The sequence below is a fragment of the Pan paniscus genome, chromosome 10 (genome assembly GCF_029289425.2).
Source record: "Pan paniscus chromosome 10, NHGRI_mPanPan1-v2.0_pri, whole genome shotgun sequence".
NCBI classification, from domain to species: Eukaryota; Metazoa; Chordata; class Mammalia; order Primates; family Hominidae; genus Pan; species Pan paniscus.
This window is the reverse complement of record NC_073259.2, coordinates 25,050,039-25,056,038: the sequence shown is the minus strand read 5'-3', so window position 1 is coordinate 25,056,038 and position 6,000 is coordinate 25,050,039.

Here is a 6,000-nt window from a genome sequence, read left to right as displayed (position 1 = left end):
ATTGACAAATGGTACCTAATTAAAGAGCTTCTGCACAGCAAAAGAAATTATCAACAGAGTAAACAACCTACAGAAAGGGAGAAAATATTTGCAAATTATGCATCCAACAAAGGTCTAATACCCAGCACCTATAAGGAACTTAAACAAATTAAGAAGAAAAAAAAAACATTAACAAATGGGTAAAGGACATGAAGAGACACTTTTCAAAAGATGTCTTACATGTGGTCAACAAGCAGATGAAAAAATGGTCAACATCACTGATCGTCAGATCAATGCAAATCAAAATCACAATGAGTTACCATCTCATACCAGTCAGAATGTCTATTACTAAAAAGGCAAAAAATATCAGATGCCAGCAAGGTGGCAGAGAAAAGGGAATGCTTATACACAGCTCACAGGAATGTGAATTAGTTCAGCCATTGCGGAATTCAGTTTGGAGAGTTCTCAAAGAACTTAAAACAGCACTACCATTTGACCCAGCAATCCCATTGCTGGGTATGTAGCCAAAGGAATATAAATTGTTCTACCATAAAGACACAAGCATGTCTATGTTCATTGCAGCACTATTCACAATAGCAAAGGCATGGAATCAACCTAAATACCTATCAACAGTAAACTGTATAAAGAAAATGTGGTTCATATACACTGTGGAATTCTATGCAGCCATAAAAAAGAATGAGATAATGCCCTTTGTAGCAATGTGGATGCAGCTGGAGGCCATTATCCTAAGCAAACTAACACAGGAACAGAAAACACCACATGTTCTCACTCATAAGTGGGAGCTAAACATTGAGTACACATAGACGCAAAGAAGGGAACAAAAGACACCTGGGCCTACTTGAGGGTGGAGACTGGGAGGAGGGTAAAGATTGAAAAACTATCTATCAGGTACTATGCTTGTTACCTGGATAATAAAATAATCTGCACACCAAACGCTTATGTTATGCAATTTGCCCATGTAACAAACCTGCACATTTACCCTCTGAACCTAAAATAAAAATTGGAAAGAGAAAAAAAAAAAGTCTTGAACTTTAATAGAGCGCTCAAAAAGTCTAAAAAGCTACTAGATCTCAAAGGAATGAAATCTCTAACTGTAAAATTTTAGACCAAATTACAAGGCCTTGAGCTTGGGGAACTGGGGACATGGAGCACACATGTGTGACTATATTCAGAATACCTCTCCTATCATACCTCATGGGTAATTATATGTTTTTAATAATCATAAGACCAGCCCTTAATGAGTTGATTTAGCCTGAAAATCTTCAAAGCAAAGGATTAGCTTCACCTAGGCAACTGTTGATTATTTCATTTGCTTCTATCAAGATTACTAAATCATAAATTCTTTTCTGTTTCCAAAAGTCTAACACAGTGCTTTGTACATATTTATGTCCTTGATAAAAATTTTTAACTTGAGTTTTTATCCTAAAGGTTTTCAAACCAATTCAAGAAACCAATTTCCTCTTCTAACAAATCAATTGAGACATGAAGCATTACGGATAGAACCCAGAAACTTACAAAATGAAGCGACAATAGAATAACCTGAAAAACTGATGAATCACTGACTCACTTTTTATGCAAAACATTCAAGCAGTAATGCCTAAAATGGGACTAATACAGGCTGGGCGCTGTGGCTCACGCCCATCATCCCAACACTTTGGAAGGTCGAGGCGGTTGGATCACTTGAGGTCAGGAGTTCAAGACCAGCCTGACCAACATGGTGAAACCCCGTCTCTACTAAAAATACGAAAATTAGCCAGGCGTGGTGGCACTAGCCTGTAATCCCAGCTTCTCAGTAGGCTGAGGCAAGAGAATTGCTGGAACCTGGGAGGCAGAGGTTGCAATGAGCCAAGATCATGCCATTGCACTCCAGCCTGGGCAACAAGAGTGAAACTCTGTCTCAAAAAAAATAAAAAAAGATAAGTCTCTTGAAACGCTTCTTAGATGGAGATGGAACCTCGTGGGATAGTAAACTCACAACATATTAGGTAAAGATTTTGTATGAGTTGACCTCTCCTGCACTGCGTAAATTTTCTAAAACCACGGTCTGCTTCTAAGAGAACAAAATAATTGTTCTTGGGGCATCAGCATTAGCAAAAGAGGGAGGCAAATAATGGAACAATTATCTGAACACTATAACCAGAATAAACAGCCAACCTTCCTTTAGGCCTTCCTTTCATGTTTGTTTCCTGTTCTATTAAAGAGTGTTTTGGAGATAAAAAATAGAGTTTCTTTGCCTGAAAGATCTGATTGCCGGGAATCTGGTCACTTAACCTAAAATCATCAATTACCAGGGTTTTTTTTTAAATTCCAAAAACTTTATGCATGGGAGCCCAAGGTCATTTTGAAAGAAGTACAGAAAATAGTCCTTTGCCAATATTCTTTTACTGAAGAATTGGCTTTAATAAAACAGGACTTGGGTTTCCAGAGAATCAAAAGGCAGTAGGGTGGTTATTTTCCTTAAAAATTAAAAGTAAAACCACCAACTCTTCAACCTCAGCGCAAAAAAAGTCTGCTAACTATCAAAAGCTAAAGTTTACCCAAAGGTAAATCAGAATCAATTGCCAATCTTTTTAGGGAAAAGCAAGAACAAATATGTAAATTCCTGGCTACTATCCTGTTGTTACAGGATAGTGTTTATAAAACATTTTATGCAATGTTTCCTTGCCAATTAAAGGTGAGTGTGGCATTTGCCTTTTAGTTTTATTATCTTTGCCTAACCCTTATAATAGTAACATAAGCCAAAGGGATTAAGGAAACCACTGGATAACATGTATCTGCAAAACTGTCTTCACTGGAAATTATTGTCAGGGTAAAAGGAAATGGTATTAGGGCCCTGAAAGAGGGACAGGCTGGATTTCCTTTAAATATAATTGGTAGAACTTGAAATATGTTTGCATTTGTAATGTCAAAGCCTGATGATCTAGTCGTTGCAGAAATTCTGTGAGCTACCTAACACCCTTTAATAAAGCCCTTTCTGTTACAACTAGCAAGAGGGATTCAAACTAAGAACAGTAAACCACAGAATAACTAAGGCCAAACATTTTGCTGTCAACAGACATGCAAAGAAGTAAGAATCTTTGACTAATTTTTTTCCTCAGTTGGATTTGAAAGCAGTGACGATCCTATTATCATTACAGGACTGGTAGTTCATCTTACATGGGACAAAAGTGTTCCTTACGTGATCACCTGCAGTAACCTGGAATGAGGTAACCTTCTGTTGGCAAGACTGAGTGACTCCTGCTTCCACACAGGAAAGCTTAAATAAAGAAAATTCCAAGCTCAATATTAAAGTTATCAGCTCAAGGCACAATCACGATTAAAGGGTTTCTATGACTACCCTAAAAAAGAGTCCCCTATATCTTGCAGTTGTTTGGCCAAGACTACTGAAACTCAGACAGAATTTGCCCAATTGCAAAGTAGGTTGCTTTCACAGCCCTCTGTTAAGTAGCTAATTGAGAAAGAGTGGGGCCCTAAGAGTTGGAATGGAGTCCATTGGCATCCAAAACCCTTAAAACTACTAAGCCTCTCTTGCCAGATGAAATAATTTCCTTGTCCATTAAGTTAAGTCTGCTCCTGACAATATAGGAGCCTTAATTTTTAAATACCTCACCTAAGGTAGTTGCTTCTCAAGGGGTGCCAATTCCCCCCAAGCCTCTCTCCTCCTTGCTTCTATACTCATGACTAAAGACATAATCCAACATGCCCTTTAAGATAAGTTACAAAGTCAAACCATGGAATATACAACAACAATAAATTACAAGAATTGACTAATTTATATCACCAGAAACCTGGAGAATAAATGTAAAAATGGATTCTGGGAATGACAGATTAGAGGGAACGGAACATAATTTTAGATTTTCTAAACTTATAAACATGGAAACAAATGCCAAAAATTCTGGATCCAATATACGAGTTCTAGGTAACCCACATGGCTTTCAGCTGTTTTCTTGGTTGCTTAACTCAAATCTGGAGTCAGTCGTCACCTATGCTAAATGAGGCTGAGTTCCCAGATCGTGCAATGAGAAGGAAAAAAAAAAAAAGATCTAGAGAGATGAGAGTAATAAACCAAAATTATCATATGCAACTAACTTATCTGTCCCCAACTTTGTCTCCCAATAATAAACTAAAATTATCATATGCAACTAACTTATCTGTCCCCAGATTTGTCTCCTAAAAAGGTCCAGGTCTCCAGGTCTTTACCAGGGCCCTGAGAAATATTTAAAGACTAAGGGAAGTACCAGTTCTTTTGAAAAGCACTTTAGGCCGGGTGCAGTGGCTCATGCCTGTAATTCTAGCACTTTGGGAGGCCAAGGCGGGTGGATTACCTGAGTTTGGGAGTTCAAGATCAGCCTGGACAACATGGTGAAACCCCGTCTCCACTAAAAATACAAAATCAGCTGGGCGTGGTGGTGCATGCCTGTAATCCCAGCTACTCGGGAGGCTGAGACAGGAGACTCACTTGAACCTGGCAGGTGGAGGTTGCAGTGAGCTGAGATCGCGCCATTGCACTCCAGCCTGGGCAACGAGAGAAAAACTCCGTCTCAAAAAAAAAAAAAAAAAGAATATACATGGATATCTATGGAAATTATTTCAGAGACATGTTATAGTCACCTCAGATTCCCAAAGCTTCACCTGTCTCTCAGGCACACAACTGCCCCTGCTGCCACCACCACCGCATCTACTGACATCTCTGGCTATCTCATTCTGTCCTGAGGTGAATGCCAGGCTCTGGAAACATGGCCTTCCTAATGCCTTCTCATCATGCCAGAAGCTGCAGAAGCTCTGGCACCTCTTGGCCCAATTCAGTCGGACCCGTGTAGGTTCCGATTCCTCCTGCCCTTCTAAACTCCAATGCAGACTCCAAAGAATTGGCATTCCACAGGGTGGGACGTGGCCTCCGCAGCAGCTGCCCAAAGAAGCCAGGTGATACCACCTAAAAGTGCATGGACTGAACTCGCCATGAGGCAAACATTGACCAATAAGAGAGAAATGAGACGGGAGGAAGGTAATGGAGCAATCCATCTCTCTTTCCCCCTCCAGTGGACTATTCCAACATGTCTTTTCTGTATGTACAGCCTGTCTGGTATTGTCCTGTCTGAGTGGATATCATATTCTTCACAGTTCATGAGGCGGTGGCCAGCTTGGTAACATGCCAATTTCCATTTGCTTTCCATCCTTCTTTCTCTTGTTTCCCTGTTCCCTGTCTCTCTATCCCAGAATATCACCTTTCAATAAAACCTTACCACTTGTCTTGCTTCAGCCTCTGTTTTTTAGGGACAGTGATAAATTTGAAAATTTAGAGGACATGGTTAGTTTTCTACCAAAATAAAAACTACTATGTTTTGCCAAGTAAGAGATAGAAAATCTGACCAGATCAGTCATCACAGAAAACACTGGAAAGCTAAGTAAAGGTCTGCCATTTTTTAAAAGATACTAAGCCCAGAAAATACAACAGCTGAATTATATTTAAGTTTTAAAGTACAAATAATTCCTAATTTATTTTCTCCATTCTCAACCAGGCAATTCATTTTATTTATGTTATGCATTATTGTGCTATTAACATAGCATAATAAAGATAATTCAAAAAAAGAAAACTATAGGCAAATTTCACTTATGAATAAAGATGCAAACATTTAAAAATGACATCAAATGAATTTTGACAATGCATTAAAAGAACAATTCATCTGTATGAGTCCATTCTCACACTGCTATAGACATACCTGAGACTGGGTAATTTTATAAAGAAAAGAGGTTTAATCTGCCCATGGTTCTATGGGCTGTACGGGCTTCTGTTTCTGGGGAAGTCTCAGGGAACTTATCATCATGGCAGAAGGCAAAGGGAAAGTAGATACACCTTCACATGATCGGCAGGACAGAGAGAGCAAAGGAGGAGTTGCTACACACTTTCAAACAACCAGATCTTGTGAGAACTCTATCACAAGACAGCACTAGGGGGATGGTGCTAAACCATTAAAAGCCAACCCCAAGATCCAGTCACTT